The 12,600-nt window shown below is 34.5% G+C and overlaps 1 protein-coding gene across 11 annotated transcripts in view; it reads left to right on the top strand.

The window, feature by feature from the left end:
- The window catches only part of LOC112053443 (proteoglycan 4), a 59,686-nt gene that overhangs the window by 21,534 nt on the left and 25,552 nt on the right, over positions 1 to 12,600 (top strand). The window lies entirely within an intron of this gene.

Raw genomic sequence — 12,600 nt, 5'->3', positions numbered from 1 at the left:
TGAAATGTAATTTTACTGACTGGAATTAATAATCATAAGTACGATTAATCGTATGTACGATTATTAATACCAGTCAGTAAAATGACATTTCAGTGACAGTTGCTCTTATCATATCACTGAAATGTAATTTTACTGACTGGAATTAATAATCATAAGTACGATTAATCGTATGTACGATTATTAATACCAGTCAGTAAAATGACATTTCAGTGACAGTTACTCTTGTCATATCACTGAAATGTCATTTTACTGACTGGAATTAATAATCATAAGTACGATTAATCGTATGTACGATTATTAATACCAGTCAGTAAAATGACATTTCAGTGACAGTTGCTCTTATCATATCACTGAAATGTAATTTTACTGACTGGAATTAATAATCATAAGTACGATTAATCGTATGTACGATTATTAATACCAGTCAGTAAAATGACATTTCAGTGACAGTTACTCTTGTCATATCACTGAAATGTCATTTTACTGACTGGAATTAATAATCTTATGTAAGATTAATCGTATGTACGATTAATAATTCTAGTCAGTAAAAAGACATTTCAGTGACAGTTGCACTTGTCATTTCTCGGACTGGAATTAATAATCGTACCCATGGACATGTACGATGTCATATCGCTGTAACTTTACAGAATGCAGGGGCTGCGCCTTTTTTATTTTTGGCATCCCATCAAATTCTCATAAAACTTGTTATTGGCGAGAGATTCAGCGACGAGTGTAAAATAGCAGAATCAGACCCCTGATGTAAGGCTATGATGTAAGTATATTTTACAACTCAACAATGTGGGTCTCGAATATCTATCTCTATCTTCGAGATACGATACTAAAGATAGAGATAGAGACGAATTCGATACTCACACACATGAGTTATAAAAACACAATTACAGAATAATGCTACTAAGAATAATTTGTTGAACTTCGTATTTTTTTTAATACAAATTGAAGATTCTAACTTAGCGATTTTATAAATAATATAAACTTCGACCTTTGGAGTTAATTATTATTTTTTGATGTATTGATATCTATAAATTTAATATACCAAGGATCAAACTAGTTTGTCAAACAATAAATTAACATATCTGATTTCTAGGCCATCACTAAGTGTAGAAGTAAATAGAATTGTAACGTCTGTCTGTGATTTTGAAATAACTTCCTCTTATGTTAATAAATATTAAATAAATACCGGAAACACACGTTTTAAAATTGTCTGTATGCGACAAGGTTAATATTTTTTTAATACTTAATCTTTGGATGGATCACAAATTAAAGAATAATAGTCAGATAGAGCGCACGGAACACAGCAAGGATGCAGCCATTCTAAACACAAATTAAAAATCGAATACATTCTCGAGTCAATACGAGACGAAGAGTCGCATCAGTAATTGTCAATATTGTTTAAGACAAATGGCGTCTTTTGTTTTTAAATATTGAAAACTGTTCACAAAAATTAAAGAGTATTTTGATAGGTAAATTATTGATTATTAGTTATGATATCAATTTACGTAATTGTGATTAGTGTTAAATCTTGAAATACAAATTATGAAAAGAGTTTGTATATGCGGATGTCAAGGAAACGCGTATCGTTTGTTTTTTATGGGTTCACCGTTCTCATCGCGCCGCTTGTAAAGACTCATACTGGATCATTCTTTATACTGTGGGATGGATATATAATATTAATTAATACTCAATCACACCACACATACGTCGAGATCTGTAGTAAGTACAATTCTGTAACTCGCAACTGCGATCTTCGAATTCACCTAGGTCTTTGTCATCCTATAATATCGTATTAGGCAGAGAGAGATAGTCGTGAATTCAAAACTTGCATTAACGAGTTATAAAGATATCGTCACAGAATAGCCCTACTGGTCGGATAATTGTACTTATGTATAATAGAATAGTCTGGATACTTTTATCCCGATATTCGTAGAGAGCTCAAAAGGGCTAGAAACCAGAGCCGTAAAGAAGAAAATTATATTGCTAGAAAAACAAGACATATGAATTTGATACCACGGAGTACAATTGAATTTAGCATGTCCTTAAAATAAATACATAAGTAAGATTATATCCATTATAAAACGTAAATGTTATACAGAAACAAAAACAATCGGATGAAAAATAGCAACACAATTTTATATCGGTTTTTTTTCCCGAAAATCAAAATTTGTAAGCAGACAAAGTAGCACGCAACAGTTAATATAAAAAAAAAAAAATAATTTCATCTATATTATTTACACCGAATGAATTAAGATGTCTAAATGATACAATGTATTATTGTTTCCTGATTCAAACCAGTTTTTTGAGTTAAATTATTTTTAATTTATTGTTACAGTATAAATAAATTAATTTTGTAATATATTTATGAATATAAAGATAGGTATACAAAAATGGCTCAGCCGTATTGCAATTACTGGAACTTGATTGATAATTTAATATTAAGTTTTTTCACATACAATAAAAAACATACGTTACAACGAAACATAGAATCTCCTCCTTTTTGGATGTTGGTTAAAATAAATATAGCTATCCTAGCAATACTATTTCCCTCATTAATACGCTCATATTAGCTTCTTCTTGTAACTATGTATGTAAGAAAATCTTGGAATCTCAATTTGACCCACTTCCCGGTCTTCGATTAGGATGAAATTTCGCATACGCTCTGAGTTCTGATGACAGTACATGACTAGCTAAGAAACGTCAGTTTTACAATCCAATATGGCGGCCTCCCCAAGATGGCGGACTGGCTGTTTGAAATCCACCCTCATTATTTGGATATCAAATGAAAGGGTTTGCTGTCAGGAATACGAAGAAAATAGTCACGTGACTTAAATCCAATATGGCGGACGTCCAAGACGGCGTATAGGCTATTTGAAATGCACCCCTATGATATGGTTATCAAATGAATGGGTTTGATGTCAGGAATACGAAAAAACTCCATTTGTAATTTTTAGTGCGTCCTAAAAGCGTGTTTTTTAGTTTTTTAAACTATTATATTATTATTTTAACATTAATGACAATATAGGAATACATGTCTTTATACTGCACTTAGAATAAAACTTTAATTTGTGATGGACATACAAAGTTTTAGACACGGAACTCAAGAAATAGACATACAAGTATTTTAACGAATGACCTCAGCTAACTTATTTGTAAGCAAATGACCTCAAATGCCGATGTCACATGACATAATTTAAGGCAAATAACGGATCTAAAATTTTAATTTTAATTAAAAACCAAATAACAAAACAGAGGTTTAGTGCCTCAATAGCTCAACGGTAAAAGCGGTTGAACTCATCACCGAGGGGTGGTGGTTCGATCCCCGCCGTTGGTCTATTGTCGTACCCACTCCTAATACAGTTGGAGGGGAATGGAAATATTGGTCATATTAAAAAAGATAAGGCAAATATTCTTTTTATTAACAAAAGAAGTGAAACTACAACAAAACCATGACATTTGTACAGAAGTAGGTAGTACAATTTGCTTTTATATTTTTAGTGCTTATTTAAAATTTTAGTCGATAATAAAAAAATATAAACATTTATTATCGTCATTATCAACGATGGAGGTCCTTTGCCGGGCCAGCAAGCCTCTTGTAATAACTTCTAAATAACATGGTCTCGATTCGCCTTCATCCCTAGAACCCGCTGTCATCAGTGCGCCTAGTGGGGGGTTGACCAACACTGCACTTTCCGATGTGTGGTGGCCATTTGTAAGGGGTCATATAACCCCAACATCCCAAGGACTAGCGAGATTAATAATGAATATTAAACATTAAATGCCGTGATAGCCCAGTGGATATGACCTCTGCCTCCGATTCCGGAGGGTGTGGGTTTAAATCCGGTCCGGGGTATGCACCTCCAACTTTTCAATGTGCATTTTAAGAAATTAAATATCACATGTCTTAAACGGTGAAGGAAAATCATCGTTAGGAAACCTGCATACCAGAAAATTTTCTTAATTCTCTGCGTGTGTGAAGTGTGCCAATCCGCATTACGTCACCGTGGTGCGTGATGGAGTATTAGCCTAACCCCTCTCATTCTGAGAGGAGACTCGAGCTCAGCAGTGAGCCGAATATAGGTTGATAATGATGATGATGATGAATGAAACATTAAATAGCGATAAATAGCTTATGTCCTACTGATCGGGATAATGAAACGAGATGGTCCATTTCAGGTCCACTCTTGTACCCCGTATCATTAAAATTTAAAAAATACAAGGATATTATTAAAATTTATTAAAGTGAATAAATCTAACTAAATAAAAAGAAATAAATAAAATAAAAACCCAAGTTTTTGATATGAATCAAGATGGCGCCCCTAAAGCTATGACATGACAATTGACAGCAAACGTCAAATCGATTATTGCATTGAAAACGTCATTTAACCGCCATTATTACCCATATTAGTGTTGCATTTCTTGGGAGATAATTAATATTATTTCTAAAAAATTAAAGTGAATTCGTAGATTTGTATAATCAAAAATAGTTAAAAAAATAATAAATCTTCTTTTATTTCCGCTAGGGTACAATGACTGATCCTGGGCTACATACAATTTTGGACCATCTCCTTTCTACATGAAATTCACGATGTATTCATCTCACATTAAGCAAGAAAAACATAATACAAAAACGTAACCTCATCTTCCCAGCAACGTAATGTTTGCGTTGATAATAGAATCAATCGATTCGATTCGACAAGGCGCCACAGGTTGTTTCCACCAAATATTCGAGACGCTGAAATTATGAAACTGCATTGTTGATGTTGGTTTTACTTTTTTTTAATGAAACATTGACGGTTTCACTTTTATCGATTGTATTTGTTTGTAAACAATATCAGGGATCCGTAGATATTTTTTCATTGCTTCACAAAAACAGGTTCGAATGTCTTTAAAGTTTAATAATAGTTTCATTAGTCAACAAAAATCGTAATTTAATTTTAAAATTTAAAAAATTTCACTCATCAACGAGTCAATCTTGGGTTTAGGTGTCTCTATTATTAGGTATAGGTACCTGAAATTTCAATACTTCGTAATTTATGGTGGCAGATATTATTATGGTCTTCCTCAGACGAATAACTTTACTATTACTATTCTAACTATTAAATCAAACGCGATTTCACTTAAGTTCATGAACTAAATGAGTTTTTAGCTGAAGGCAAATCCTACAAATATTATAAACGCAAAAGTTTGTATTGATGTTTGTTACTCTTTAACGCCATAACTACTGAATTGATTTGGCTGAAATTTAAAACAAAAATAGATAATACCCTAAATTAATACATAAGCTACTTTTTATCTCGAAAAAATCCATAGTTTTTGCAAGATTTGTGTAAACTGAATTTCACGCGGACGAAGTTGCGGGCGTCCGCCAGTAAATAATATTTCTTGTGTTCCGAAATCAATATGGCGGAATCAAAAGGATCATTTACCATGTACGGGACCGGCTATACCTATCTAAATTGTTTTTTTATTGCTTTTCATAATGTCGTCTCACAAAGGTCACTTGCTCAAGAGCTCGCCATTTAAAAACGCATAGAATCGGCCGTCGTAAAATTTAACGGAGTGTGAAAATTTAACGAATGCAATCAATTAGGTTTTTTGTTTTCTCGAGTAGTTCTTTTTTTATTTTTTTTAAGAATTTGCGTAGTTGTTAACTCTATAAAATATTGTTTTTTTTTTTTGCAACAGCAATGTCGTATTTTGATTTAAAATATATGGTTGTACACAATGATTAGAAGAAAAAAAAATATAGATAAGTTACATAAACCTCTTTCGATGTTTACAACTGGCACACAAAAATAATTTCAGCGATGTTGCAATGCGATGACAGTGCGGCGACTGAGCTCAGGTTTGCTAATTAGCTTAGTTTTAACGTGCCACTTGCAGTCGCGTATAACCTATCTACCACTTTTTCTTCTAACATCATTGGTTGTACATAACAAAATTATACCTGATTATTCTGGGATTTCTAAGTCGGCTTTTTGCAGAATGTGCTTGCCAAAGGGCTTACTGATGACTACTTAACATCAGGTGGTCAATCCTCACGTATCGTCAACTCGAAAAGGCCAACTTACGTAGGCGACTTTACGCATGATTGCACTTGACCGTGTTTAAATCTTTTGGTGTCAAGTTCATCGAATTCTTTACATTTGCACTCAAATAATTGACTCAGCTTACACGTTTTATTTTGTAAAATGACACCTCTAATAGATTTTCAACACTCGCAAACATAAAGCGGCCTTGTCGTCTGTCCACTCACCTTAATTGCAATTGTTTTGTTAAAATTGAACTCAATGTCTTGTGTTTTAAAGTCGAAAATGGCTTATAACGAATGCATTGTTTTTAATATTGCAAATGCTTAAGTCTGCATGTTTGTTATATTGTGTTTTTACAGCTAAACAACTTTTGACGAATTTAAACAAAAAAACGGCGCCAGTGGAGACATTACTAACCTAAGTAATGTCTCCACTGGCGCCGTGGTAAGCCAATTCGGCTACGCAGTACATACTATTAATGATATCCATAGATCGATTCCCGCGTCAGGTCAAAAAATATTTTTGCTGTTTCTATTTCAAGAAATATGTAAATAGCAATCTATGGCCTCGGAGATATAAGTCAAGAATAAAGTCGGGTCAAAAGCTAGTAAAAATGTATATAAAAACTTAATTTATATTTCTCAGAAATTCTATTTATATATATTAACATTTTTTATAGCACTGTCCTCTAAGTCAATAACGGTAAAGTTTATTCTAGTATAACAAAACGTAAAAAAACTAGCATATTTCGTACATTTGATTTTGTACCTTATATAATATAGCAATAAAGTTCAAATATAAATGAAATGTCGTTTATATATTTAATAGATGACTGCATACAACACGGAGGTCAGCAAACATGCTTAGAATTCATAAAATTTTACATCTAAGAGTAGACATTGATGATACTGAATGAGCAATTCTTCTTCGTTTTCTTACCGTTACCGTACACTAGTAATATAGGTATATAATATCAGTCATGATAGTAAGAAGTCATGCTAATATGAAATATATCCATTTGTTTATTTGTACTTTGTATTTATAATTAACAACGCACTACCTATTAACCTGAAACGTAAGTAGAAGTTTCATGTGCTCACAATTTCACTACTCTTCTGAATGAAACAAAGAGATTATACTTTTTAGCGAGCATTATCATGAACCTTACAAATCTCCAGACTTTATAAGACCTCTTGGTCTAGTACTTTGTATATAGAGTACTGCAGAAAACGTTACATTACATCTTCTCCCCCATTACGACCAATTACTTTTTGAAAAAACATACTTATTTAATCGACTCTAGAGCATTATGTAATTTGGCAAGTGTTAAATAATATCCTGAACTGAATTCGCTTAATCACGATCTTGTTTCACCAGATGGTAAGTGATAGTGCAATCTAGATAGAACATGACCTGGAAGACAATTACGCACGTAATCGTTTTAGAGGGTCAAAACTATTATTATGTAGTTGCATTGAGATATTTTCAGTATACAATTCTGCTATTGTATCTTACTGTTACTCTACTCCAAGTACGAATTGCACAATGAAAATAAAAAAAATGTTTTACTCTATGCTTTTTTTCTGATAATAAATATCCTATTTTAATCGTTTTATAACCAGGTCTTGGATATAATTTGTTGTGCCGAGTTTCATTCAGATTTGATTCATTATCATTCATCATCAACAACCCATATTCGGCTTGTATAACCCATATATAGCATATGTATAGCACGTGTCTCGTGACGATACAGTCTAAGATGTAAGCTGAAGAGGAAGAGGTAATAGTTCATTCTACTTATACCTCTGACGGCTTCCGGAATTCATACCGGAACGCCAAATCCCTTGGCGATACGTCTTTGCCGGTATGGTGGTAACTAGCATCAGACCAGACCTGAGTCATCATCATCATTATCAGCCGATGGACGTCCACTGCTGGACATAGGCTGGACTTACAAGCACATCGGTCTCGGGCCGCCAGCAACCAGCGGCTCCTGCAACCCGCTTGATGTCTTCGGTCCACCTAGTGGGGGGTCGACCAACACTGCGCTTTCCGGTGCGGGGTTGCCATTCCAAAACCTTAGGACCCCAACGTCTATCGGCTCTTCGAACTATGTGGCCTGCCCATTGCCTGATGAGACTTGGTCGCTAACTATGGGCCTCTAACGCTACGTTCGACTCTGAGCCTTCTTAAGGCTCAGAGTCGAACGAGCTTTGCTAGAAGTATGATAGAATCAGAAATGAGGAGATCCCCAGAAGAACCAAAGTCACCGACATAGCTCAACGAGTCGCGAAGCTGCAGTGGCAAAAGGCGGGGCACGTAGTTCGAAGATCCGATGGCCGTGCTGGACCCAAGGTGCTGTAATGGCGACCCCGCAATAAAAAATGCAGTGTTTTTCGACCCCCACCAGGTGGACTGAGGTGGATAGTGATGTTTTGAAGTCCCTATAAAAAGCCTAACTCCTGCAGTGGACGTCCATCGGCGGATATGATGATGATGGGAGTCGAACTTAGAACCTCTCTGCTATGTACCACAGCACTATCGACTGCGCCAAAAGTCGTTATTTTTCTCAAAAACAAGAAGCTATAACATAATAAACAAAAACACAATAGAATCTTGTTCTGCTGACCAACTTACAACATTATGCAACTATTATATAACTAATACAGGGACGCCGCGGTATTTCCGTCGGGTTATGACCACAATAGGGCCGTAATGGTGTTGTTTATCTAGCTATCAGAAGCTTTTAGAGATACGTTGTGAAATGTTCACACGTTAAAAAATTCTCTAATATTCGCAATTGAAATTGTAGACCGATTTTTAAATATCTAATATAACCCGCATTTTTTAAAAAAATAATATTTGCCATTAGTCAAAATCTCAGACCAATTATCATTAATACATTATTACCTGTATCGCACTCATAGTCACGAACAAAGTTGTCTGTCATTTTCTCAGGAAAACGAGCTTAGATTTTGTATATATCTTATTCTAAACTAGAAGTATTTGCCTGTTTTTTACACAATTCAATTACACAAAAAGGTATTTTTACGGAGCTCTTTAACGGATTAACACGATTACAACTATTTAACATCGATTCTATAGATACAGTTTTTATAATCGCATTAGATCGTTGATCATATACTTTGACAGAAAAGTAACGTCTAGCGAGGCAGGTCCTATACAATATTTGGTCTGAGGTAAAAATAGTCTGTTAGGAGTGGATATGACAATAGTAAAACGAGTGGGTAATGAGTCCGTCTCCTCTTCCGTTGAGCTATTGGGGCTCAATATTGCATCGCATTGCAGCATTGAAGCGGTGTGGCGATTTTATACTCCATATACTCTTAAGTACAGAGTATAGGCTATAGAGGAATTAGATATGGAGATGCATCGCACCAAAATTCACCAACAAAATTGCCTTTCTTTTTTTGAGCGGGACGAGGTGAACTCATACATCGAGAATATTTAACACCAATAAATAAATTTTGTCTTTTTATACTACACACTACTATAAATTTGATTTGCCAAACACACACGTGTAATATTTACACAGACTAACAAATACGTTGATCGATGTTTTGCAGTTCCTTCAGAAGAGATATTGCTTTTATTAAAGAATTTATATATTTAATTAAGGTAATTTCATATTTTAGTAAACAAGTTGTTGCTGTTTTTTATACCATGAAACTACACAAACCGGCATTTGCACTTTACACGGTGATAACGATTTTATCAATTCTATAAAAACATCAATTCTATAGAAACAGTTCGTTAGATCGTGTTCATATACTTTTATCAGAGGGGTAACGTCTAGCGAAGCAGGTCCTAAGGTAATTGGTCTGAGGTGCAGAGGGAGGTCTCGATCTGTAGCAGGCCGTTAAAAGGCTGCATTTTACAAAATGAAAACTGAAATACTACTTAAATATAAATATTTATGTGATACATAATTATTATTACAAAGATACTCGTACTATTTAACTTGGTATACGTCGGCCGGTATCGGTATGAACTAGTATTCTAAAATTAGCATAATATATAGTTTTAAGGAGAATATAACTTGTTATGTAACTACTATATTGACATTTAAATGGCCATAAATAATCCAAAAACTCAATATTATAGTAATTTAATACTTTTAACACCTTAACCTACTTTGCATTTGCAAATTATGTATTACAACTTTAATGAAGTGTTTTGTGAGACTTTGTTATTTTTATAACTTACTAGCCCGTGACTTTGCTCGCGTGGAATTCAGTTTTTCACAAATCCCGCGAGAACCATGGATTTTTCCGGGATGAAAAGTAGCCTATGTGTTAATCCAGAGTTGTCTATTTCCGTTCCAAATTTCAGCCAAATCGCTGCAGTAGTAGCGTCGTTAAACAGTAACAAACATCTAAACAAACATCCATACAAACTTTCGCATTTATAACATTAGTAGGATAAAAACTAGCCGACGCCTTACTCTTTCACCGCCGTTCCCGTTCCCGTTCCCGTGAGAATACGGGAATACATATAGGTAACCTATGACGCTCATAAATAACGTGGCTTTATAGTGGTAAAAAAGATCCAAATCGGTTTAGTTGATCCAGTGATTACCCCTTACAATACCACAAACTTTAGATACATTATAATATTAGTATAGATAAGCAAAAACTAAATTAGGTCATCGGAAGATATAAAGTTTATATTTTTTCGACTTACTTAGACGTACAAAGTCCTCGAACGATTTAACACAAGATACTTAGAAGAAATATTGGGTTTTTATAATATTGGGTTTTTTCATCTTTCCAAAAAGTCCTCAATGGAGAATTCCAAAAAGCATAGAGTGCGTGCCCTTGCCTGATAGAGCAAGTTATCGAGAGCATGTGACAGTATTAGTTGTCGTTTGGTATTTTATTTATAGGTTGCGGATTTACGACGATTATAAATCCCTAAAATTAAAAATTAAATCGAACTTCAACTAGTGGCAGAACAATAGCGCTAAATAGATAAAATCAAATAAAAATACAAGTTTTTTAATACTATTATACCTGCACGACTGTTTTCAATACAATTTATTCGTAAATTATCATTCTGCGTGCGTAGAGATTGTTAACTTCTTGGTGGCGGTGCATTCCACCCTTTGTCCAGTGTCTGCGTATATTTGACACGCTATGCATTTCTCGGTAGCCGTGAGTTATTGCTCTTTGTTTGAGAAATCCTTTTTCCCCTTTTTACATACAAGACATGGTACATTTCTGCTACCATTTCTTTGTTTTGGAAGGAAATGAAAAAAAGGAAATGGTTTCTCTGTGAAATTAACTACTCGTAAAAGCTAATTTTTTTTTTAAATTTTATTTTATTCTTTACAAGTTAGCTCTTGACTACAACCTCATCAAGATGGAAGCTGGCTAACTAGTTAGGAGTAGGATGAAAATCCACACCCCTTCGGCGTCCTAAACGGCGTCGTACCTGAACGCTAAGTCGCTTGGCGGTACGTCTTTCCCGTTAGGGTGGTAACTAGTCACGGCCGATGCCTCCCTCCGGCTTAAAGGTTATCTTAATGGTAGTATATTTTGCGTATAAATACATATAAATAAAAATTAAGTTGTGAGTAAGATTTCAAAAAAACTGGGTTATCCCAAGTGCTAATAGCTAATTAAACGATGCTAAAATACAAGTAAACTTTTTTAATTCATGTATTTCTGTCTATTGAGATAGCCCAGTGGATTTGACGTCTGCTTTCAATGGGAGGGCGTAGATTCAAACCCTGCTCAGGGACATGAACCTCCCAACTTTTCAGTTATGTGAATTTTAAGAAATTAAACATCATGTGTCTCAAACGATGAAGGAAAAACATCGTAAGGAAATCTGAAAATTTCTCATAGTGTGTGCCAATCCGCATTTGAGAACATACTGAGAAGAGACTCGTGCTCATAAGTGGGCTGAATATGGGTTGTTAATCATGATGATAATGATTTCTTTGATAATGTTTGTCCGGACTAATCTCTGTCACGGTTGAACCGATTTAATGAGAGTTTCAGTAAAAGACCATTATGACGTTTGTGATGTCCTGTATTATATGTCCTGCGAGATTATATGCTATTGTAGACAATGGTGGGTAGGAATATGACGTAGATCCGGTCAAGCCTGTCACAAAAAGCCTTAATACCGTCATTGACGTCAAGTGTCATGAGGTATACGTGTTGACATTCAGGTGACAAAAGCGGTGTCGAAATCTGACCCCATTGCATGAGTGATGCTGTTTTGTAACGCTACTTGCATAGATTGTTAATGTATTTGTTCATTTTATTATTATTTGCTCATTTCTTATGGTTCCTTTTAAATTTGCAATATTTGTATAGGTGCCTATCTTCAAAAGGCCTCTGAAAATACATGTAGGTATTCTATCCGCCATTTAGTTTAGTTTTTCACAAATCCTACTGGATTGGGAAACATGGATGTTTCCGAGATAAAAAGTAACCTACATGTTACTCAAAAGCCTCTTCTACCTACATTAGTAGGTAGTAAAAGTTTCATTAAAATCGAAAACCGATATATAATCTATGCT

The sequence above is a fragment of the Bicyclus anynana genome, chromosome 18 (genome assembly GCF_947172395.1).
Source record: "Bicyclus anynana chromosome 18, ilBicAnyn1.1, whole genome shotgun sequence".
NCBI classification, from domain to species: Eukaryota; Metazoa; Arthropoda; class Insecta; order Lepidoptera; family Nymphalidae; genus Bicyclus; species Bicyclus anynana.
This window is presented reverse-complemented; position numbering and strand designations above follow the sequence as displayed.